The following is a 25401-nucleotide window of genomic DNA, read 5'->3' as shown; positions in this document are numbered from 1 at the left end:
CTATGTTACATTCCCTATATATTGAGAAAAACGGCAATAAAAATGATTGTTGACCGTGGGACATGGCTACACGAGAGAATATAACATAGACTTTTGTTCCGTAAACCAACAAGTTAGAAGTGCACGCGCTCACTCATTCGCACATAATGTATGCATACAGAGGAGAATAGTGTTATTTTGAAGTTTTAGCCTAATTATAATGATTTGATCCCTACAACATCTTTCCACTCACTGGGGTCACTTTTCCTTTTCCTGCATCTGTTTTTCGTCAACTTGTGTACACTGTTTGGGGACAACAGTACATTACGATCACTACTATCGTCAGATCGCACGACTATGGTGTCGATGAGTAACTAAATAAACTCAGTAATATAAGACTGAACAAACCAGAACATTCTCCGGACTAGAATGTGTTCATTACATTGCATTCAATTCGTGACATTGTTGATCACTCGCGTGGGAAACAGTGTAATATAGACTTTTGTTCCATTATTTTTCAAGTGCATTCCTCTTCACAATTTCCAGAATACTGTTGAGATATGCTCAAACTCAAAAGGTGGTAAGGAGTGGTCAATACCCCCTCAATTATAACAGAAAAGGGGATTAAAAAGGAGGTTCAGGTTAGAGAGATATAGGATAATTTGAAACAACTTGGTAGCAAATTAAATTTTGCAAAAATGTCTGCTAAGAATAACATGATGGATATGGGTACTTTAAGGCAGAAACAGGTTCCAGAAAGGACTTTCCAAGGATCATTAAAGGTCAAGGCAAATTTAGATGCGAGGATTTACAGAAAGCAGAAGTATTCAGTCAGCAATACGTTAAGACAGTTGGGTATACGTAAGGATAATGTGAAGGTTTAGGAGGTGAATAATACTGAAAAAATACTGAAACCTATGATAATACAGAAATGTACAAACAGACACAAAAGTTGAAAGCTCGAAAAACAGCTAGAATTGATAAGATTTCTGGGAATACACTGAGTTCAATGGGTTAGAATGTACCCCAGAATCTGAAATATTTGATTAATGATTGCATGAAGGAACTATACCAAATGAAGAGTTGCTACAGTAGCCCTTGTGAACAAAGGAAATGGTTATAAACATGAAGTTGAAATTACACGCAAGCCAGCTTGACGTGTTGCATGTAAGCTTTGGGAAAGCATTCTTTCTGATTACATTAGACATGTTTGCAAAATTACTAACTGGTTTGATAGAAGGCAGTTTGGGTTTAGGAAATATTATTCCATCACATGGGCAACTGGAGTGGGACACTGATGATGATTCCATCCAGCTCAACTTGCAGGATTTCAAGAAGATATAGCAGATATTTTTGATTCATGAGGTCAAATGTACTGTATTGCTATTGACCTATCCAAGGCTTTTGATAGGGTAGATCGTGGGAGACTAATGACGAAAATGAGGGCTACTGGACTAGACAAAAGAGTGGTTGAAGGGGTGACTAAATATTTAGGAAGCGGAACTCAAGGGAATTAAGAATAGATGAAGAATTAGGTGATCCTGTAATGATAACGGGAGGTGGGGGATGGGGAAATGGTGCCTACAAGGCAGTATTACTGGACATTCATGTTTTCTTTATATATACCAGGTGTCCCAGGAGGAATGGTCAGTAATCAGGGATATGAAAGGAACGATCATTTGCAGCAAAAACTTCATATGGACATATCCCTATTCCAAATGGTTTCTGAGATAGAAAGCATTTAACGTACATTTGGGGGGGGGGGGGGGGGGCTGATGGTGTGCATGTATGCGTTTCACCATCCAACCTCTTCGACTTTTATTCTAGCCCAACCTACCTCGTTGCTTTCAATCTTTTTGCTCAGGATGTGATTCTACCATTAAACTAGCCCACTGAACGTGCAGCTGTCCAGGGTGTTTTGTGACTGAAGTAGTGTGAGGGATTGAGAGTGTAACGGAGGGAAGCATCAGTTAACTATGTTTGTACACACACTGGCTAAAATGGCACACATCTACACTAATGAAGAATATGCAGATATGGTGTATGTTTACGGCTTCTGCGATGGTAGTACTCCAGCTGCTGTCGAGCACTTTCAGACATGTCGAATTCCTGATTGTAGAGTGTTTACCAGAGTTTTCAGCACATTGCGTGAAACAAGTACTCTTCCAAGTTCCCATTTTTCTTCTGAACGTGTAGTTCAACAACCTGTGCAATAACAGCACCACGTCGTTGAAATGGTTCAGTGTAGTCCTACTACCAGCACACTGAGACTTTCTGCATGTATCAATGTCTCACAAACGCGCGTATGGCGAACATTACAAGCAGAATACCCATTTCAAAACGTCAAAGAGGTTGGGTGGGTAAGACACGTACGTGCGCACCACCAACTCAAAACCAAATGTACATTAAATGTGTTCTATCTCAGAAACCATTCTGAATAGAGCATATGCATTTTCTTGCTTCAAATGATCATTTTTGTGATATCCCTGAATATTGACCATTCCTCCTGGGACACCCTATATATGATATGAGTAAAGAACTGGAATAAAAAATAAGGCTCTTTGCAGATCATGTTATACTGAATAGAGTAATAAGTAAGTTACAGGATTGTGAGCGACTGCAAAAAGATCTTGACAATGTTGTGAGATATGCAGTAGAGAACGGTATGATGGTGAACGGCATGAAAAGTCAGGTTGTAAGTTTTATCAAGAGGCAAGTCCTCTAAGTTTTAATTACTGAGGTGTTAATATAAAAAAATTATCATTTGCATAATCACATAAATGAGATTTGTAATAAAGGTTAAAGAGCTCTTCATATAGTTATGAGGATATTTTAGAGGTTGCAGTAAGGATGTAAAGGAGAAGGTGTGCAAGTCTCTGGTAAGACTGCAAATAGAGTGTGCTTCCAGTGTATGGGACTTGCACCAGGACTGCTTGACACAAAAACTGCAAAAGATCCAAAGGGACCGAGCAAGGAGCAAGTGGCTGTATGGTTTGGGTCACATAGCTATCAACTTGCATTCGGGAGATAGTGGGTTCGAACCCCACTGTCGGCAGCCCTGAAATGATCTTTCATGGTTTTTCCTTTTCCACACCAGGCAAATGCTGGGGCTATACCTTAATGAAGGCCACGGTCACTTCCTTCCCACTCCTAGCCCTTTCCTATCCCATAGTCGCCATATGATCTATCTGTGTTGGTGCGACGTCAGGCAGATTAAAAAAAAAAAAATCCAAAGGAGAGCTGTAAGATTTGTTCCGGGTGATTTACGAAAATGCTGCAAACTTTGGAAGACAAGCTGCTGGACTAAGCGATATGTTCCGAGCTCTCAGTGGAGCGATGTCGTCGAATGACATTAGTAGACGAATAAACTTGAGGGGAGATTTTCAAGGTACAAAGTTCATACTATGAAGATTAGACTGGAATTTCAAATGAAAAATTAGGGGAAATATTCATTAACAGGAAGAGGAATTAGGGACTGGAATAATTTTCAAGGGAAATGTTTGATACATTTCAAAGTTCCTTGAAATAATTTTAGAAAAGATGAGGTAAACAACTGATAGAGAATCTATCACATGGGCGACAGCCCTAAATGCAAATCAAAGATGACTGATGTTGATGAACATATGGAGTGACGGCATGATGCTGTCGATTTGTTCTGTCGGATGGAGACATTAAGCCTTGAGCAGAACCTATGGTGTTATTCAACGGGAGTAGGTTATGAGCCAACACTGCGTTTCACACTCTACCTACTCATCAACATCCAAAACCCAGACATGCAGGCTGCCCATGTGCATCAAATATAAAGACCTCACCAGGTGAGCCAAACAAGTCCTCAGACACTCCCGAAACTAAAAGCCATACACTAAATAAATAACTACATAATTGAATAATTACATAAATATATAAATAAATAATGCAAAAAATATATAATGCTTTAATAAGTACATAACATTATATTCTTACAATGTCGATAGTACCCGAGGTGCAGTGTATCCCAGCATGTTCGTACAGGTTATGACAGGTGCAATGTTGATTAATTGGCATGTATTATTGAGATACTGAAATCTCCGCAAGGAAACTTTGTTCAAATAACATTCACCTATTCAATACTGTGATCAACTATACAGTTATAATAAATAGTCAATTTAGTTTTAAATTAGAATATGGTTTGATCCTTGTATGGATCATCTTCGGTTAACATCAAGAATACAAGTTAAATTAACCGAGTACAAAGATATTTAAATTAAATATAAAACAAATGGACATAATTAAAACATCTTATAAAATGCCTGCTGATTGCATTTAAAAAGAAGATAAAAAATCTGATTCTTTTTTTGTGTTCTCTAGAAAGCAGTAGGATCAATAGTGAGGGCTAAAAATTGAGGGTAAATTATTCCCTTGTTAAGGTGAACGTAACCATAATTACATAATACTGCATGTTGGCTCTTCAATATGGAACATTAATGTGCAGACCATTGTTTGGAAAACACAAACTTTGTTCTTTTAATAGCAATTGATGCATATGCACTCAATTACTATTTTTTAAAAATCTTCTGTTTTTTCAAATAATAATCTTCACAACAATGTTCCATAACGAAGATCCAACATGGAGTATTATTTAATGATGGTAACTATCACCAGAACAAGCGAACAATAAGCCTTCATTTTTAGTCCTCACCATTGATTCTACTGCTTTTCAGAGAATACCAAATAAAATCAAACTTTTATCATCTTTTTTAGGCGTATACAGTAAGAATTTAATAAGTTTTTAATTATGTCCATGTGTTTTATCATCATCATCGTCGTCGTCATCATTTTCCAGCTGCAGTTTCCTGGGTGTGGTGTACAAGCACTCGCCACTTCTTTCTGTCCAAGTATTGTTTCTGTTCCTCTATGTCCTCCCACTTGGCATTCCTCTTGCTGACCTCCAATTTCACTATGTCTATCCATCTATTCCTTGGCCTCCCAACTGGCCTCTCCCCTTTCACTTCTCTGTCAAAGCAATTCCTTGCTGTTCTTGTTCCGTCCATCCTTCTAACAAGTCCCCCCAACCGTTGTAGCCTGCGTCTTCCTAAAAACTCTGTAACAGGTAACTCCTTCCTGTTTGCTTCATTTCTAATCTTGTCTTTCCTGGTCCTTTATTCATTGTTCTGATGAATTTCATTTCTGTTGATTGGATTTTACTATTAGCCTTGTTATGTAGGGTACATGTTTCGAGTCCATATGTGAGAATTGAAATGAAGTAGGTATAAAACATGATCAATTTTGCTTTCTGGGGGGAGAGTAGATTTTTCAATTGAAAACAAAATTGAGAAGCTTTGTAAGTCCTATTAAGTATTTCTTGGTTTACTTTTGAAATGATACTTCCAAGGTATTTTAAGTTAGTAACAGACTGCAACAGAGTTCCCTCCAGTAAAATATTTGAATCTGTGCCTTTCCTACTGATAGTTATTTCAACAGTTTTTGTTTTACTGATCTTTAGTCCATATTCTTTAACTTGTTATTCAAAAGATTTAGTTTTTCCTGTACTTCTGCTTCATTTTCTCCCCAGATCAGATCATCATCTGCAAATATTAGAGTGTTAGGCTCTTTGCAATGTTCAATGATGGACTTTTTGATTCGATCCATAACAATGTTTTAAACTGGAGTGGTGACAAGGCACTTCCCTGCTGGACTTCTCTTTTGGTTTCAAACCAATCTGTTCTTCCATCCCCTACTTGGACACAGCTTACTTTATTGATCAGAAAGTTTGGCACACCTATACCTTCTAGGCATTCCCAGATTCTCTCTCTAGGCACACAGTTGTAGGCCTTCTCGATGTCCATAAAAACCATCACTAAATTCTTACCATATTCCCAGTGCTTCTCTGTTAGCATTCTGATGGCAAATATCAGGTTTGTAGTGCTTTGGTTCTTCCTGAAACTGTGTTGCTCCTTCTCCAATAACAGTTCAACTATATTCTCAATTCTGCTTCCAATGATCTTATCCCTATAATTTCCACATTTCTTCCTGTCTACCTACATTTTATCTACTTCTTTTCCTACTGCTTTTTCCCCCCCAGTGTGGATTTGGCCCTGTTTTACGGTCAGATGCCCTTCCTGCCGCCAACCCTATATGGAGGGATGTAATCATAATTGCGTGTTTCTGTGGTGGTTGGTAGTGTAGTGTGTTGTGGAATATGAAGAAGAGAGTGTTGGGATGGACATAAACACCCAGGAGCCAGAAGAATTAATCAGAAAAGACAAAATCCCCGGCCCGGCCGGGAATCGAACCCGGGACCCTCAGAACCGAAGGCCAGTACGCTGAGCATTCAGCCAACGAATCGGACTGTCTCCCTATGTTTTACATTTACTTTAAATGTCTCTGTACTTAGTTAATTTGAACTTGTATTCTTAATGTTAGCTGAAGATGATCCATTCAAGGATCAAATCACATTCTAATTTAAATTAAAATGGCAAATTATAACTGAATAGTTGAACACAGTATTGAACAGGTGGAAGTTTATTTGAACAAAGTTTCATTGTGGAAAAGTCTTAATATTGTAATTCAATATGAAACAAAAATGAAATTAATTTGTTGTAATTAGCAAGTAATCAATGACTCACTCACTCGCTCACTACATGGCTCTCAAAATAGAATATATAAAATTTACTAGTTACTTCGGATGCGAGTACCGTTCATAAATTTTACTTATATCCAAAATTTCTTATGTAAGTATGAACTTATTTACCTCTCGGACTGTCCATATATGAATATACCAAATACAGTCATCATTCTCCTCCTTTCCCCTTATCCAGCTCCTGCTCCGTCAGAGCATTTATAGCACTTTTCCACCTTCCTCTCTCCTTCCACCATTCCTCTTCCATAATTTTGTCCCAGTCCAGATTTCTTCTTCTTCTTCTTCTTCTCCTTGAACCCCCCGTTATTGAATCGATCCACCAAGTTCTAGGTCTTCCACTTGCTCTCTTTCCCACAAACTTCATCTCCATAATTTGTTTTGTTATTCTTTTCTCCTCCATTCTCTTACATGTCCAAACCCATGTCAGTTTACTCCCATCAATTCTCTCTTTTAGGTTTCCCATTTTGACCTCCTTTCTCACATCTCCGTTTCTCAATCTGTACCACAAGATATCAATTTCATAGTTTCCGTATTGACAGCTAACTTAGTTGTGTAACAATTTTTTTTACAAAGTTTTCCTCCTATTCAATACAGTAACATGTTTTGAGACTTAAGATTTGAAGTCAATACATGTTTCAGGCCTAATCTGGGCCATCTTCAGTAGAACACACAAAAAAATTGTAATAATTAAAATCAACTAAAATTATGTTGAGGAATGATATGTGCAACTGACATATGGTACACTATTCTTATTTCGAAGATTAAGTTCATTGTTCAACTAAATAATAGTAAAGTGGAAGGTTACAATTACAGTACAAAGTTCATTATGTTTGCACTAGGATAGTAAATCCTCTTGTCATGAGTAATGTTAAAAAGGTTCTTGATGTTGTCAAAGAAATGAATATCGGCTAACGGGAAAACAATTTCTAATGTGTGACTTGTATAAAGATGTTGCTAGCTGCCATTAAGGTACTGAAATGGCAATAAATACTTCAGTCAGAAATGTCTGCAAAAGAAAAGAAAAATCAAATTAATTTGTTGGAAAAGAGAACAAAAAGTTGGAGTGCAAAGTTAAACAAAATAACTAACCTACCTACCATTGCCCAGTCAAATGGTGTGCTCCTTGACACAGACTAGGACAAGTTGTCATAAATTGTTTAGTTATACAACTATATCTCAATCTATATTTCCTTGTCCTTCCTATCATACTTATTAGGTACATCATTTTGCTGGCTTGAATTTTACTTTCCTCCCTACTTGTCACTGTCCAGGTCTCAGCCGCATAAGTCAATAGGGTCTTCTTCTTCTTATTTTACGACCACACAGGATCACTTTAGTCAGTCCGTCGTTCAGGCTTTGCGGTCCTCCCAGTACTTCTTCAGATGCTCTGATCTTCGTGCCCTTTCCTCAATTGAAAATGTGCACGTTGTTGGTTTGTTTCGTGTAATGGTAAAGCGGAGGTTTGTATTCTTGAGTTTTGTATTCAATTTTATCTTATTTGTGGTGTCTTCTGTTGTAAGGCCTATTTTCTTCAGATCCCCTCTTATTTCCCTGATCCATTTATATTCTGTTGGGGTATTTTTTGAGACGAGATTGTGTTGTACTAGCTGCTCCGGAAGTCTCGAATCCTGCATCCTCATGATATGCCCAAAGAATCCCAGTCTCCTCTTACGCATAGTATCTGTAATGGGTTCTAGTACTTTGTACACGACTTCGTTAGGTATTATCTGCCACTGTCCATTTTTCCGGTATTTTTTGATGCAGGTTCTTCCAATCCTCCTTTCAATTTTCTGAATTCTGTCAGTCTTTGATTGTTTATTTAGGTGAAAAAGTGTTTCTGCTGCATATGTAGCATCCAGTTTTAAAACTGTGTTGTAGTGTTTTATTTTTGCACTTTTTGATAGACATTATTTTGCAGATGTCCCATGTCAATTTTCGTGCTTTAGCTAATCTATTTGTTCTTGTTTAGATTGAGCTTTTTTCATGTATGTTATCTGTTATTACTTTTCCAAGATATTTCAAATGAGTAACTATTTTGATTTGATTACCATTTATGGTAACTTCTTTTAGTTGTGTTGGTTTTTGGGGCATAATTTCTGTTTTTTTCAAACGATATTTTGAGGCCAATTTTATTTGCAATGTTTTTAATTCTGATATATGGGTTTTTGCTTCTTTTATGTCACCTGCTAGTAATGCTAAATCGTCGGCAAAACCCAGGTAATTTGTTGTGATTTTTCGGCCAATCTTTATTTTTGGGGGACATTTCCTAAACCATTCCCTCATTACCATTTCTAGAGCACAAATAAATAATAGTGGTGAGAGCCCATCTCCCTGCCGTAAGTCCACTAAACTCCACTTTTGATTTGGTGTTAGTGAGAGTCAATTTTATCATGTTTATTAATTTGGGGTGTAGTCCAAGGTGTCTTAACATTTTAAACAGGGATTCTCTATGGATACAATCGTAAGCTTTCTTGAAATCTACAAAAGTTATCACCATATCTCTGTTTCCTCTCTTGTTATAGTCCATTATCAACATAAGACTCATGATCTGATCAGGAAAGCTCCTCCAGGGTCTGAAACCTCCTTGATATTCTCCTAGTTCTTTCTCAAGTTGTAAACTTATTCTATTAAGGATGATTATTGAACAATTTTGTATGTTATGTCTAGGAGCGACATTCCCCTGTAGTTACTAGGGTCAGTTTTGTCTCCTTTTTTGTGCAGTGGGAGAATAAGGGCTGTTGTCCAGTGTTCTGATAGTAGTTCTTTAATCCAGATAGAGACAAGTTGTTGATGGAGGGCAACTTTTGCAGATCTTCCTGCATATTTCCAGATTTCCACAAAGGTCTGATCTTCTCCTGGCGCTTTGAAATTAAAAAAAATTTATTCAGTGCTTGGTAGACTTCCTTTATTGTGGGGGGGACTGATGTTCTCTGGTGGTGTTTTTATTGGGGTGTTGGTGTCCAAATGAAGGAGTTCTATCAGTTCCTCACAATTTAGAAGCTTGTTGAAATATTTAGCCAGAATTTCTGCGTTGTCTTTATTGTTATGGGCCAGCTTACCATTTTCATCCTCCATCAGTACGGTCGGAGGTTTATATTATTAGAGCTATTTTCTGAAGGTTTTGTAGTAGACCCATGTAATGAAATGGCGTATGGCTTTTAGTGCCGGGAGTGTCTGAGGGCATGTTCGGCTCGCCAGGTGCAGGTCTTTCGATTTGACACGCGTAGGTGACCTGCGCGTCGTGATGAGGATGAAATGATGATGAAGATGACACATACACCCAGCCCCAGTGCCAGTGAAATTAACCAATGATGGTAAAAATTCCCAACCCTGCCAGGAATCGAACCCGGGACCCCTGTGACCAAAGGCCAGCACGCTAACCATTTAGCCATGGAGCCGGACAGTAGACCCATGATTGAGTTTTACTGAATTATTCTTCAATTAATTGCAGCGTGTCCTTATGGTGCTGTCTTTTTAACCTTCTTAAGACTTGGGTAGTTCCTTCTCTCTATTTTACTAGATTTTAATAGGATATTTCTGATTTTTGGTACTGATGTAATAGCCATGCCATGCCATGCCAATATGGGTGTACAATACATTTTCTACACTATCTCTTTACTCTTCCTTGGTACTTCCTTAATGGAGACGAGGTTTCTTAAACTCTGGTAGAATACATTGCCCTGCTACACCTTCTTGCTGATCTCCATGTCTAGCCTTGCATTCCGCATTAATTCTCTCCCTAGGTCTTTCTCATCTTGATATAAAATTGGTCTTGCTTTTCACTGCACAGATTTTCATACCATACTCTTGATTTTTCTCATTCAGTGCATCAAGTTGTTCTTGTATTTCTTTGCCGTTCCTTCCTCAGATCACAGTACAATCGGCGAATAGTAAAAACTTCATCTCCTTATTCCCATATCCTTCCTTTGTCTCCTTTACAATTTCATCCATAACCATTCGAAACAAAAGAGGTAACAGCATACAACCCTGTCTTAATCCGGTTGCATTTCAAAACCACTCAGTACTCCCAACAGGAGACTGTACACTGCTGACACAGTTGTTGTACATTGCTTGCACCATTTCTGAATTTTGTGTACCCAGCCTATTTTTCACCATGGTTTCCCACACCTTCTTCCTGGGAAAATTACTGCATGCTATTGTTAAATCTATGAATGTTATGACCAGATCTTTTCCGTATTCTCAATTCTTTTCCATTAATTGCTTAATGATGAAGATTGGATCCACCATAGAGCTTCCACTTCTAAAGCCATACTATTCCTCTTGCAATTATCATTCTACCTTTCTTCTCATTCTCCCTTCTAATATCCTTCCCAGTATTTTTGCCACTTATACCACTTATTCCTCTACAGTTATCACTCACTTTTTTGTCCCCCTTCTTAAAGACTGGTACTATTATTCCATTTCCCCAGTCTTCTGGCATACGTTTCTGTTTTCATGTGCACTTTAATAATCTGCACATCCATTGTAGTTCAACATGTCCAACAGTCTATCATTATAATAAAAATCTTCCAGGCTATTCTGCCGTGATCCACTTCTCTCATTCCTGCCAGACATTTCTCCTACTGCTGTGGTAATCATCTTCTGTGGCGTCTTCTAAATACTCTCTCCTGTATCCCGCTGGCGACTGCGATGGTTACTGGGGAGGCAGCTGTATTTTGCGCAGCCTCCGATTGGTTCGTGCCGTGCAGTCTGTCGTCTGATTGAACATCTGAGCGCACGACCTCTGATTGGGTTGCGCCAAGCAGTCGGTCATCTGGTTGGTTGACTGTGATGTGGGATATCACTTCCACACCCGCCTCTACATGGAAGCTATTAAAATACACAAACATCCACATAACTCTAATAGAAAGGATGAAGGACTGAAGCTCAGCAAGGCCTGGTACAACCCCCTTATATAACTTATGGCCGAAGAAAACTACGATCAGGGACATCACAGTCAACCAACCACAGGACAGACTTCTTGGCACAACCCAATCGGAGGTCGTGCACTCAGACATTCAATCAGACGACAGATCGCATGGCGCAAACCAATCTGAGGCTCCACACTCAGATATAACTACAGCTGCCTCTCCAGCAACCATCGCAGTTGCCAGCGGGATACAGGAGAGATTACTTAGTCATCTTCTATGGCATTGTCTACCGCAGCAGTAAAATCTGGCAGGAATGAGAGGAATGGACCATGGCAGAATAGCCCAGAAGATTTTGATTACACTGACTCTGGCCGTGAAAGCTTTCATACTTTGATGAGTCTATCATTTCCACACTAATTTCATCCATCCCTGGTGCTTTCCCGATTTTAATTTTACCGACTGATAATTCCACTTCTAACGTTGTTATATCATCCTCTATTGTTGAGTCATTACACCATATTAATATACCATCTCTTCTGCACAATTTCTCATATTCAGCAATTTATCAAAACACTCCTTCCATCTTCTCTTTATTTCTTCTGGATATATTACCAACTCTCCACCTTCCTCTTTCAGCTTTGTATAAACTCTTTCTTTCATATTACTTCGTATAATTCCATACAGCATTCTTTTACTATCAGCTCCATCCATTTACAATTTTGGTGTACATTTTCCCCAACTTTTCTTCTCTTATGAATTTCTTACATTTCCTTTTATTATGAAGATACTTCCTTTCGCTTTCTTCTTTTTAAAAAAATCTCTATTCCATTCTTGCCATGCTCTCTTTTCTTTCACAGTTTCTCTCACCCTCTCATTCCACCAAGGAGTCTCCTTTTCTTTCACTCTTGTTGATGATCTATCACAAGCACTCTCTGTCCCTCTTACGAATGCGCTTTTGAAGCTGAACCATTCATCTTCCACATTTCTTACATCAGTCTCTCCCGAAACTCTTCCTGTGCATTCTTACCCTTTAATTTCCATACTTTTATTTTACTATCTCTGATCTCCTTCAATTTTTCCACTTGCCCCACTTTCATTATTACTATCACAACTCTATGATCTCCATCGAAAGCTTCTCCTGTTAAAGATGTAACATCCATTAACTGTCTGTGATTTGTCCTTCCACCAGAAAGTAATGAAATACTGATTTTATTCTTCTGTCACCCTAGCCATATCTTATAATTTTCCTGCTGTTTTTCTTCTGTAAGCACGTTACCCTCAGTCACAGCATTCTTCTCAAAAACTCAATTATTTTTTCCTCTTTCATTCCTTTTCCTATATACATGTGGTCCGATTACATCTTCCTTTCCTTGTCTTTTGTTTCTTACCTGTGCACTTAAGTCTCCCATTATAATCACTTCCGCATCAATAACCACCTTTTCTAGTTTCCTCAGTAATTCCTCAATATCATCCTCTTCGTTCCCTGTCAGTGATGCATACATTTGAATGAAGTACACTAGAGTCCCGTTAATCCGAACCCCGTTAATCCGAAAGTCCGGTTAATCCGAACTGAAGTATTCAATTTTTTAAAAATATTCTCCTTATTGAAATGAAAGAACATATTATAGAATGAAGATTTCCTTACATTTTACTAGTCATATTTTACTAGAATAACTTAATGTAAAAATAATTACACATCATAAACCATCAATCACGATTTATCTTTACAAAGTCTGTTAGTTCTTTTGCCGTAGTGATTGGAACCTACTCGAGGATGCAGTGTTAAACCAGCGTCTCATAAACATTACATCAGTGGGCGTAGCAGCGGAGTGTTGCTCGACGTAGCGTACGGCAAGTTCTAAGGCGGCCGAGGCATCTGAATGTGACACTACTTGTTCATTGTGGTCTTCTTCATCGTCACTCTGTTCCCCATCAACTCCAGATTCTTTCTCCACCATAGCTACAATTCCTTGGTTTGTTTGTAATTGATGACAGTCACCTTCCATCCACTCGCTAATGTCATTTTCACTGTCGTTTCCTCGTCTACGGGTTCTTAAATACCCTACTGTAATTTTGTATTTTGTTAATGTAACTGCTAAAGAATGGGCATTTCAAATTACAGTATGCACTGTACTGTATTGTAGAAACTATTTTCCGCAGACGGTTGAGGCGCTGGCCTTCTGACCCCAGCTTGGCAGGTTCGATCCTGGTGATATCTGAAGGTGCTCAAATACGTCAGCCTCGTGTAAGCAGATTTACTGGCACATAAAAGAACTCCTGCGGGAGAAAATCCCGGCACCTAGGTGTCTCCGGAAACCGTAAAAGTAGTTAGCGGGACGTAAAAGCAATAACATTATTATTAGAAAATATTTTCCGGTTAATCCAAAAATTTCGTAATCCGAACAGGCTCCGGTCCCAATTAGTTCGGGTTAACGAGACTCTACTGTACTTCACTTCGTTGCTCATTCTCAATCTAATTTTCATTATCCTGTTGCTGATGTACTCTACCACATCCAAATAGTACTCCAGCTGTTTTGAAATTATCAGGAATGCTCCATTGTTCACCTCTTTGCCCCCAATCAATTATAGTGTATATTCTCTTCTTTCCTTTCCCTTCCATTTAACTTCACTCAACCCCATCTTTTCTATACCCTCTTTCTCCAGGAAATCGACCACTTCTACCTTTCCTGTCAACGTCCTAAGGTTGTTTATGCAATTTCTCACGGTTCCTCCAGCATAGAAGGAACTGTGCATCTCTCACAGTTTAAAAGTACCATTTTTTTATTTTTATTTTTTTTAACGAGTTGCTTCACAACGCACTGACACAGATAGGTCTTATAGCAACAATCAGACTGGAAAGGGCTAGGAATGGAAAGGAAGTAGCCATGGCTTTAATTAAGGTACATCCCCAGCATTTGCCCGGTATGAAAGTGGGTAAACCACAGAAAACCATCTTCAGGGCTACCAAAAGTGGAGTTCGAATCTACTAACTCGTGACTACTGGATACTGAAGAACCATATTCACATTTAGGTTATTATTATGGTGGGGTAAACACTGCCAAACAAATTTTATACCTACTGCCAGGTGTAACTTTAGGCTGCTCCTCAGGAGTACAGATGCCTTTTGCAATTGCTTCACGTAAGTACAGACTTTGCTGACAAGAGAAAGTTCTGCCGTTTTCTCTGCTGCTGGGACTGGGGTCCTCTTCCGCCATCTAAACCATTGGCCATGTTCTCAAAAATACAGTATAGAGTTTTAATACTTCTGTACCGAGCTCGATAGCTGCAGTCGCTAAGTGCGGCCAGTATCCAGTATTCGGGAGATAGTAGGTTCGAACCCCACTGTCGGCAGCCCTGAAAATGGTTTTCCATGGTTTCCCATTTTCACACCAGGCAAATACTGGGGCTGTACCTTAATTAAGGTCACGGCCACTTCCTTCCCACTCCTAACCCTTTCCTGTCCCATCGTCGCCGTAAGACCTATCTGTATCGGTGCGATGTAAAACAACTAGCAAAAAAACTTCTGTATCACTTATTATGGAGGCTAAGCTATTATGTAGCATGAAACCTTGGTCTTCTAAACAGAGTGCTCACATTTTATGAGGGAATATCCACATCATTCAGCCATCGGCCAAGTTCAACTCTCCCAACTGCGTGTTGTGCTTGCAGTGAGGAATGTGATCCATTACTATCGGCAAATCAAGACATTTAACAACTACAGAATAAAATAAGCCTGAGAATTTAAATATTGTTATTAAAAATATTGCACATATATACCGGTTTATTACTCGCCACTTGCTTCAAATTTGTTGGAAATGACATGCCTCATATCGTTTGAACAAATTACTTGCCAATTTCTCTAATTACACTTTGGTAATAGACTGTATTACAAGTGTTATGTCAGCCTTCAGTTCTTCTATAGTACAGGGATTATTTTGGTAAACATAGTTCTTTTTGTTTTCCCAAATAATTACAGTAAGTTTGGCTGATCTAGGAGGCCATAAACCTGTACTAATTATGTGGTCATCAAGAACGGGATGTAAAGTGTCTATAGAATTAAGAGCGGTATTGGCTGTGGCACCGTCCCCTTGAAAATATTCATAATCCTTTTCTTCCTATGTCAGATCATTAAAAAACGGATTCAGTATAGTTCTACATACACATCTGATTTCATTGCAAGAAATCAGCTTCATTTCTTGTATCAAATCTTATTTACATTAAATCAATACAAGCAAACCTCCAAGTGTTTGATACTATATAATTGCTTTAAGCAAACTAATTATTTGTAGGACATGTTTCATTCTTTAGGAACATCTTCAGCTATATAACATTGCTTAGGTAAAATTACATAGGATTATCTTCTTCTCAAAATCACTACTTGCTTTATGTCGCACCGACACAGATATGTCTCATGGCGACCAAGGGGCAGGAAAGGGCAAGGAGGGGGAAAGAAGGGGCCATGGCCTTAATTAAGGTACACCAGCACTTGCTTGGTGTGAAAATGAGAAACCACAGAAAACTATCTTCAGGTTTGCCGACAGTGGCGTTCAAACCCCCTATCTCCCGAATGCTGGATACTGGCCGCACTTAAGCAACTGCAGCTATCAAGCTAGGTCTAAAAAAAAAAAAATCTTAAAATAGTAACCTTTGTTATGATTAAAACAAAACAAATTTAAAAAGATAAAAAAAATTAAATTATGTGGGGAAGGTTGAACAGGGTGGTGAAGTGGGCAGGGAAGATGGATCTGCTTATATTCTAACTTAATTTAAAACAATCTGATATTCACTTAAATAGGTGTTAAAAAAATAATAGTATAATTTTTAGCACCTTTGTTCATATGTGATGTGTATGTTTTTCTTAGCGGTTCATTTTAGAAAAAGTTTTTGAAACAGACTTTTTCGCGTCAATATCGCCCAAAAACTGTTCCCTTCACCTGCTCTTCTTTTCCAAAGCGAGTGTTCATCGTTTGATTGAACTTTGTGAAATTGGGTCTCTTGAATTTTTTGTTTATTAAGGAATCCTCTGAAGTTGATTGCTGTCTTGTTGATGATATGGAAAAGCTTCCCCAAAGTCTTGATGTCGTCAACCTACTGTGTCCCTGGAAGGGTCTGGTGGCAACTGCAGGTTTCTACCTTTAAAGGTGGCAGTTATGGTAAAGACCCACCATATTATAACAGAGAAGTAAAGAGATGAAGAAGGAGGTGCAGGTTGGAAAGAAATAGAGTTAGAAATAGCTGTGGAAGTAAGGAGAAATTAAAGGAACTTACTACGAAGTTGAATCTAGCAAAGAAGTCAGCTAAGGATAACACGATGGGAAGCATAATTGGCAGTCGTAAAAATTTTAGTGAAAAATTGAAGGGTATGTATAGGTACTTTAATGCAGAAACAGGTTCCAAGAAGGACATTCCAGGAATCATTAATGAACAAGGGGAGTGTGTATGCGAGGATCTTCAAAAGGCAGAAGTGTTCAGTCAGCAGTATGTAAAGATTGTTGGTTACAAGGATAATGTCCAGATAGAGGAGGTGACTAATACTAAAGAAGTATTAAAATTTACCTATGACAACAATGACATTTACAGTAAGATACAAAAGTAGAAAGGTAGAAAAGCAGCTGGAATTGATAAGGTTTTGGGGGATATATTGAAGACAATGTGTTGGGATATAGTACCATATCTGAAGTACTTATTTGATTATTGTTTGCATGAAGGAGCTATACCAAATGAATGGAGAATTGCTATAGTAGCCCCTGTGTATAAAGGAAAGGGTGATAGACACAAAGATGAAAATTACAGGCCTGTCAGTTTGACATCCATTGCACGTAAGCTTTGGGAAAGCATTCTTTCTGATTATATTAGACATGTTTACAAAATTAATAACTGGTTCGATAGAAGGCAGTTCAGGTTTAGGAAACGTTATTCCACTGAAGCTCAACTTATAGGACTCTAGCAAGATATAGCAGACACCCTGAATTAAAGGAGGTCAAATGGACTGTATCACAATTTATCTATCTAAGGCATTTGATAGGGTAGATAATGGGAGACTACTGGCAAAAAAATGAGTGCAATTGGACTAGACAAAAGAGTGATTGAATGGGTGGCTATATTTCTAGAAAAATAGATCTCAGAGAATTAAGATTAGGCAAAGCCTTATCTGACCCTGTAATAATTAAGAGGGGAATTCCTCAAGGCAGTATTACTGGACCTTTACGTTTTTTTAATATATACATATATCAATGATATGAGATAAGGCTTTTTGCAGATGATGTTATTCTGTACAGAGTAATAAATAGGTTACAAGATTGTGAGCAACTGCAAAATGACCTCGATAATGTTGTGAGATGTACAGACGTCAATGGTATGACGATAAACAGGATTAAAAGTCAGGTTGTGAGTTTCACAAGTAGGAAAAGTCCTCTCAGTTAAATTACTGCAGTGACGGGGTGAAAGTTCCTTTTGGGGATCATTATAAGTACCTGGGTGTTAATATAAGGAAAGATCTTCATTGGGGTAATCAAATAAATATGATTGTAAATAAAGGGTACAGATCTCTGCACATGGTTAAGAGGGTATTTAGGTGTTGTAGTAAGAATGTAAAGGAGAGGGCATATAAGTCTCTGGCAAGACTCATAATAGATCCCAGGGAATCACTGGAGAGGTGGAGGGAATATTTTGAACATCTTCTCAATGTAAAAGGAAATCATCCTGGTGGTGTTGCAAACAGCCAAGCTCATGGGGAGGAGGAAAATGATGTTGGTAAAATTATGCTTGAGGAAGTGGAAAGGATGGTAAATAAACTCCATTGTCATAAGGCAGCAGGAATAGATGAAATTAGACCTGAAATGGTAAAGTATAGTGGGAAGGCAGGGATGAAATGGCTTCCTAGAGAAGTAAAATTAGCGTGGAGTGTTGGTAAGGTACCTTCAGATTGGACAAAAGCAGTAATTGCACCTATCTATAAGCAAGGGAACAGGAAGGATTTCAACAACTATCGAGGTATCTCATTGATTAGTATACCAGGCAAAGTATTCACTGGCATCTTGGAAGGTAGGGTGCGATCAGTCGTTGAGAGGAAGTTGGATGAAAACCAGTGTGGTTTCAGACCATAAGAGAGGCTGTCAGGATCAGATTTTCAGTATGCGCCAGGTAATTGAAAAATGCTACGAGAGGAATAGGCAGTTGTGTTTATGTTTTGTAGATCTAGAGAAAGCACATGACAGGGTACCAAGGGAAAAGATGTTCACTATACTGGGGGACTATGGAATTAAAGGTAAATCATTAAAATCAATCAAAGGCATTTATGTTGACAATTGGGCTTCAGTGAGAATTGATGGTAGAATGAGTTCTTGGTTCAGGGTACTTACGGGGGTTAGACAAGGCTGTAATCTTTCACCTTTGCTGTTCGTAGTTTACATGGATCATCTGCTGAAAGGTATAAATTGGCAGGGAGGGATTCAGTTAGGTGGAAATGTAGTAAGCAGTTTGGCCTATGCTGACGACTTGGTCTTAATGGCAGACCGTGCCGAAAGCCTGCAGTGTAATATCTCGGAACTTGAAAATAGGTGCAATGAGTATGGTATGAAAATTAGCCTCCCGAAGACTAAATTGATGTCAGTTGGTAAGAAATTCAACAGAACTGAATGTCAGATTGTTGATACAAAGCTAGAGCAGGTCGATAATTTCAAGTATTTAAGTTGTGTGTTCTCCCAAGATGGTAATATAGTAAGTGAGATTGAATCAAGGTGTCGTAAAGCTAATGCAGTGAGCTCGCAGTTGCGATCAGCATTATTCTGTAAGAAGGAAGTCAGCTCCCAGATGAAACTATCTTTACATCGGTCTGTTTTCAGACCAACTTTGCTTTACGGGACCAAAAGCTGGGTGGACTCAGGATATCTTATTCATAAGTTAGAAGTAACAGACATGAATAGAATGAGGAGATAAAGGCTAATTTAGGAATGAACTTGATGAAGCTGTACGCACAAACCGGCATCGGTGGTGGGGTCATGTGAGGCGAATGGAGGAGGATAAGTTACCTAGGAGAATAATGGACTCTGCTATGGAGGGTATGAGAAGTAGAGGGAGACCAAGACGACGATGTTAGAGTCGGTTTCTAACGATTTAAAGATAAGAGGTATAGAACTAAATGAGGCCACAACACTAGTTGCAAATCGAGGATTGTGGCGACGTTTAGTAAATTCTCAGAGGCTTGCAGACTGAACGCTGAAAGGCATAACAGTCTATAATGATAATGTATGTATGTATGTATGTATGTATGTATGTATATAACTTATACTATACATATTGGTTGTCTACAGGCTGAAGATGCCCAAATAATGGGTGAAACATGTACCTGACCTGATAAGTCTACATAAATTCATGTAGATTCAAACCACATTAATCGTGGAAAGTATTGAATAGTTGGTTTTTATTATCCTTGACATTCTATGCCTAACAGTACATTAAGACAGAAAATATTATTTTGAACTTGATCCAACCTTAAAGAAATCAGATAGTTTGGCTTGTTTCACTTTCCTTGCATTAAGAGTATAAGCCTCCTTTTGCAAACTTAGTAATGAATTCAAAGCATTTTCACTACAACTTTTCACACTGATGTAACGCCTACACACATCGAATGCACTTAACACTTCACTCAGTTCAGGTGTTTCAAGATTCAAGTCGTTATTTCAATTTTGATCACTGTCACTATCGCTTGTAGCCGGTCCATCACCACCGCGTTGTTGGCATACATCAGCAATAATCACTTCACCCGGTAGTTCTTCACATACAGCCAGATTATCATCGAAATGCACTAAAGTATCGAATTCTACACCCTTCAGTAGCATTAGCTCATTGCCAGACAAAACTTCATCCCCATAATCATCATTAGGGGCAACCTCTTCTAGTAAGACACGAGCTTTGCAGAAAAGTTGCTGATTGTGGAGGATGACACTTGCTTCCAGGCAGCCGAAATAAAGTCCATGGCTTGTAGCAAATTAATGGAGAGAGATTAATTTCCTGCATCACTCAGTGTTATTAAATGTTGAACCAGAATTTTTCTATAATTCACTTTGAAATTTTGCAATGATGCCCAAATCAAGCGGTTGTAGAACACTGGTAAGTAGGTTTTGTTTTTGCACCTTTAAAAAAACTCGGATTCTTCGATTTTCCTATCACAAGTGGAGGAAGTTTGTCAGATCCATCTGCATTGGTGGCGAGAAGTACTTACTTTTCTTCCCTCCATGGCATGAGCCACCGTTTTCAGCTAATGTTTTATTAGGAAGGAGATTGTAGAATAGGCCGGTCTCATCACAATTGTAGATATTTGGAGGCTGATAATCGCTTACGATACCCGGCAGAACCTCTTCTTTCCAGCGTTACATCGTGACGTTGTCCACAGCTTTTGAGTCACCACAAAATGTTCTCCCTGTGATTCCATGACGATCTTTAAATCTTTGCAACCATCCAGATGAAGCCTTGAAATCAGCAGGGATACTCATCATTTTAGCTAAATCTATCGCCTTTGCCTTCAGTATGTTGCCACTAATTGGTAGAGCTGCAGCCCGCTTTTGCTGGAAGCATGTGAAAAGTGCTTTCTCCAAATCTGCCTACCTTCCTTCTTGCTGACGGCTGTGCTTTGCTAATTTTGAATCCTTTTTTTTTTTTTTTTTTTTTTGCTAGTGGCTTTATGTCGCACCGAAACAGATAGGTCTTATAGCAACAATGGGATAGGAAAGGCCTAGGAGTTGGAAGTAAGCGGCCGTGGCCTTAATTAAGGTACAGCCCCAGCATTTGCCCGGTGTGAAAATGGGAAACTACGGAAGACCATCTTCAGGGCTGCCAGCAGTGGGATTCGAACCCACTATTTCCCGGATGCGAGCTCACAGCTGCATGCTCCTAACCACACGGCCAACTCGCCAAGTAAACAAACAAGGATACTGCTCCTTAATCAAGGTCATTACGCCTTTCCTTTTTTCTTAACATCACATCTGCTCCATCACATGCTACTGTAGTAAGGTTCTCCTTCAAAAAAATTCTTGACAAAACCCCAATCCATTCAAAACATTAATCAGACATTGAAAAATACATTGGGCAGATATTGCATGAACTCAGCAACATCAATAAATAAATTTGTATGTCGCCCATGTCAAGAAGCAATGTCCTTACATTAATGATTAAATATGACAATAGACTAATTTCCAATTACAATAAAGAATAACTCTTTACATCCTAAAGCACATAAACTGGCAGTGCCGGGCTGAGTGGCTCAGACGGTTAAGGCGCTGGTCTTCTGACCCCAACTTGGCAGGTTCGATCCTGGCTCAGTCCGATGGTATTTGAAGGTGCTCAAATACGACAGCCCCGTGTCGGTAGATTTACTGGCACGTAAAAGAACTCTTGAGGGACTAAATTCTGGCACCTTGGCGTCTCCGAAGACCTTAAAAAATAGTTCGTGGGACGTAAAGCAAATAACATTATTATTATTAAACTGGCAGCCTAGCATAGTCTCATCTACCATGCCTTCAAATTTCCTTTATCTCGAGGGAATTTAACAAGGAACTGCAATGTATATGACAAATGGCCAATTTCAAATGCTTAAATATCAAAATCATCAACAAAAGCACAGGCGAAGTGAAAATAGGCAATTATCTAAATTAATTCCTGACAAACAAAAGAAGTCTAAATATGCCAGATTCACCTATAATCAAACCCGCATCTGCCAAATTTCAGATTTATTTAAAAAACAACATTTCCAAGTGTCTTTTTCAACTCACGACTCTAATCAGGGCTTATTTTTATACCATAATAGAATCAACTCCAACAAATATTGCTATTCCAGTTCCAGGATTTACAGACTCACCTGTGCCCAGTATAAGGCCTCTTACATTGGATAAACAGGTAGAAGTTTTTCCATCAGATATTTGGAACACATAAACGCTAAAAATCATAGGAAGTTTTTAGCAATGAGTCTTCACATGGAAGAGATGGGTCACACTTCTACGTCCATCGAACAGGATTAGGTCGTCCTTAAAAGAGTTAGCAAAAGGTAGTCCTATGAACACCCTTGAAAATATTTACATTTTCCTCGACCAAGCCTTTAATATTAACAATAATCTAAATGATGTGGGTGACAACAAAAACTCGATTTATATTCAAGTTCCACACATACTTAGACAACTCCGAGGAGACAAGACATATATTCAAAATAAACAAACCATCACCTTCCAACAGTTCGTCCTCCAACATAAATCCCTCCCCGATCTTCATGATCCCTCATCATGTTCCACTTCTCATAATATGACACACAGATACTATTAACATCACGCTACAGCTGCCAGTAAAGCAGGGCACACCATCTAAATGAGTTGGCTGCAGAGGAACTTAACACAGGGAGTAAGTCTTCTTAAACTTTTTTCTCCTTTAAGCTCCAAGTTCTTCAATACTAACTTTTTTCTCTCATTTTCTCTCCCTTCTCGTTTCAGATCTCTTACAAGATTATGCTCTTAGAGTTCGTTCTCTACAATAGTTCTCTGTTACAACATGCTTTATGTCGCACCAACACAGAGAAGTCTTATGGCGATGATGGGGTAGGAAACGCCTAAGAGCGGGAAGGAAGCGGCCGTCGCCTTAATTTGCCTGGTGTGAAAATGGGAAACCACGGAAAACCACCTTCAGAACTGCTGACAGTGGGGTTTGAACCCACTATATCCCGGATGCAAGCTCACAGCTGGGCGACCCTAACCGCACGGCTAACTCGCCTGTCTTTAAAAGTTGTGTGTTAATCATTTTTGTTATTCACACTTGTTCATGTTGTCATACTTGTTACAAACCTTTCAGGTGATGTTATCTTCATTTTTATAGTGTTTTATAGACATTTTGAAGATAATACCGTTCTCAAGAATTTTGAAGAACACAACCTAAGCAGTGCATTTTAGTGATATTAACATTTTCTAAGCAGCTGAAGATGCCCAAAATAGGGGAAAAACATGTCCTGCTTTATTCATTTTATTATGTATACGTAATTCTTGTAAATATATGTTGTGTTGATAAGGTGGACCTAATTTTTTTTTAAATTTATTACCTCCCCACTGAAGGTTCTCTCTCTGTCATGTTCAAAAGCCTCGAGTAAAAGAGACCTCAACTATTTTATTTTGCAACAGTTAATATATTTGCAGCAATCTTATGAATGGAACTACACCTAATTTTATGATCACGGATACCTTTCACAGTGAAGTCATTTAAATTGTTTTTTTTTTTTTCCCCCCCACCGAAATAAGCATTCTGAACATTTGTCCATGGCTTAGAAATATTAGCAATTTGCTTTACGTTGCATCGACACAGACAGGTTTTATGGCAACAAATGGATAGGAAAGGGCTAGGAGTGGGAAGAAAGTGGCCGTGGCCCTAATTAAGGTACAGCCCCAGCATTTGCCTGGTGTGAAAATGGGAAACCACGGAAAACCATCTTCAGGACTGCCGACAGTGGGGTTCGAACCAACTATCTCCCAAATGCAAGCTCACAGCTGCGTGAACCAAACCGCACGGACACTTGCTAGGTCTTACAAATATTCATACCTTCCTTGTTTCTGTCCAGGACCAAACAGATTGATTACTTTGACACATTTTACACCCAAGCTTTTAAGTTTCATGGTTAACCAGTCATTTTTTCCTGTACAAACCAGCCCTTCATTGTCCAGTACAACATTTGGGAAGATCTTTGTTTGCAGCCATATGTTCAGTAGCCATAACCATGTGTTCGACTTTTACAGATTCAATTGCGGCATTCTCCCCCAATCTTGTTTTCAGCATACTACATTCATCTGATTTACCCTCAGAAAGATTCAAATTCTTATCTGCCAGAGCAGAAGAGAAGAAATTATTGATTTTTTAAATTCATTACATTTGATAAAGATCATACGAAACAAATCAATTCACTTACAGAATGCACAACAGATGCAACCACAGCAAACAAAGCAACAAAGTAAAATCAACAGGAAGTGAAGCTGATCAGTCACAAAAAGGAAGTTTTAAGCGGCAAGTACTTACGGTCGAAGGAGTAGTACTGTCAAATAAGATCGATATATTTTATAATACGGTCCATAACTATCGATAACTATACAATATGCTTACCCATCCTGATACAAGTATTTGTCAAATGCGGAATTTAGCCCATGCCATTCACTACATCACTTTTTGGAGGATCAATTTCCGGTTCTTTTATTTACAATTTTGTTTTATGTCACACTGACACAGATATGCCTTATGGTGCCAATGGAATGGGAAAGGCCTAGGAGTGGGAAGGAAGCAGCCCTGGCCTTAATTAAGGAACAGCCTGGTGTGAAAATGAGAAACCACAGAAAACCATCTTCAGGGCTGCCGACAGTTGGGTTCGAGCCCACTATGTCCTGGATGCAATCTCACAGCTGCGCGCCCCTATCCGCGTGAATTTCAGATTCAAACTCACTGTATCCCTGATTCTTCTCTGAAACTTTATAGGATGTTCTGAAGATTCTGGAGGTTCTCTCTTTGATGCTCTGACCTCAAAATATAGTGAATTTCATGTAATACAATCTATCTATGGACATGATAATAATAATAATAATAATAATAATAATAATAATAATAATAATAATAATAATAATTTAAAAATCCACAATGATGAAATAATTCAAACATCAAGCGATGATGGCAGCACCTAACTGGAGAGACACTTTTTAACAATAAGGGTACTGACATGGAAAAAGCCCTTATCAACAATTAATTCAACAACAGACGTTTACTTTAATGTTAATAATGAAGGCCACATCACACCCCGGGCGGAGATGCACTATAGAACTTTAAGCAAAATAAAGTTCTTATTATAAAACACAATGTTTTCACATAAAATTATGTAACTCCATTAACCCTTACAATCAGGAGACAGGACAACATGATTGC

At 38.6% G+C, this 25401-nt stretch overlaps 1 protein-coding gene across 5 annotated transcripts in view; it reads right to left on the bottom strand.

Annotated features, from left to right (window-relative positions):
• The window catches only part of SH3PX1 (sorting nexin 33-like protein SH3PX1), a 328612-nt gene that overhangs the window by 106190 nt on the left and 197021 nt on the right, over positions 1-25401 (bottom strand). The gene's annotated exons all lie outside the window — the stretch shown is intronic.

This window comes from Anabrus simplex, chromosome 2, assembly GCF_040414725.1.
Source record: "Anabrus simplex isolate iqAnaSimp1 chromosome 2, ASM4041472v1, whole genome shotgun sequence".
Lineage (NCBI taxonomy): Eukaryota > Metazoa > Arthropoda > Insecta > Orthoptera > Tettigoniidae > Anabrus > Anabrus simplex.
Note: the sequence above shows the minus strand (reverse complement) of the source record. Positions and strands in the feature narration are given on the sequence as shown.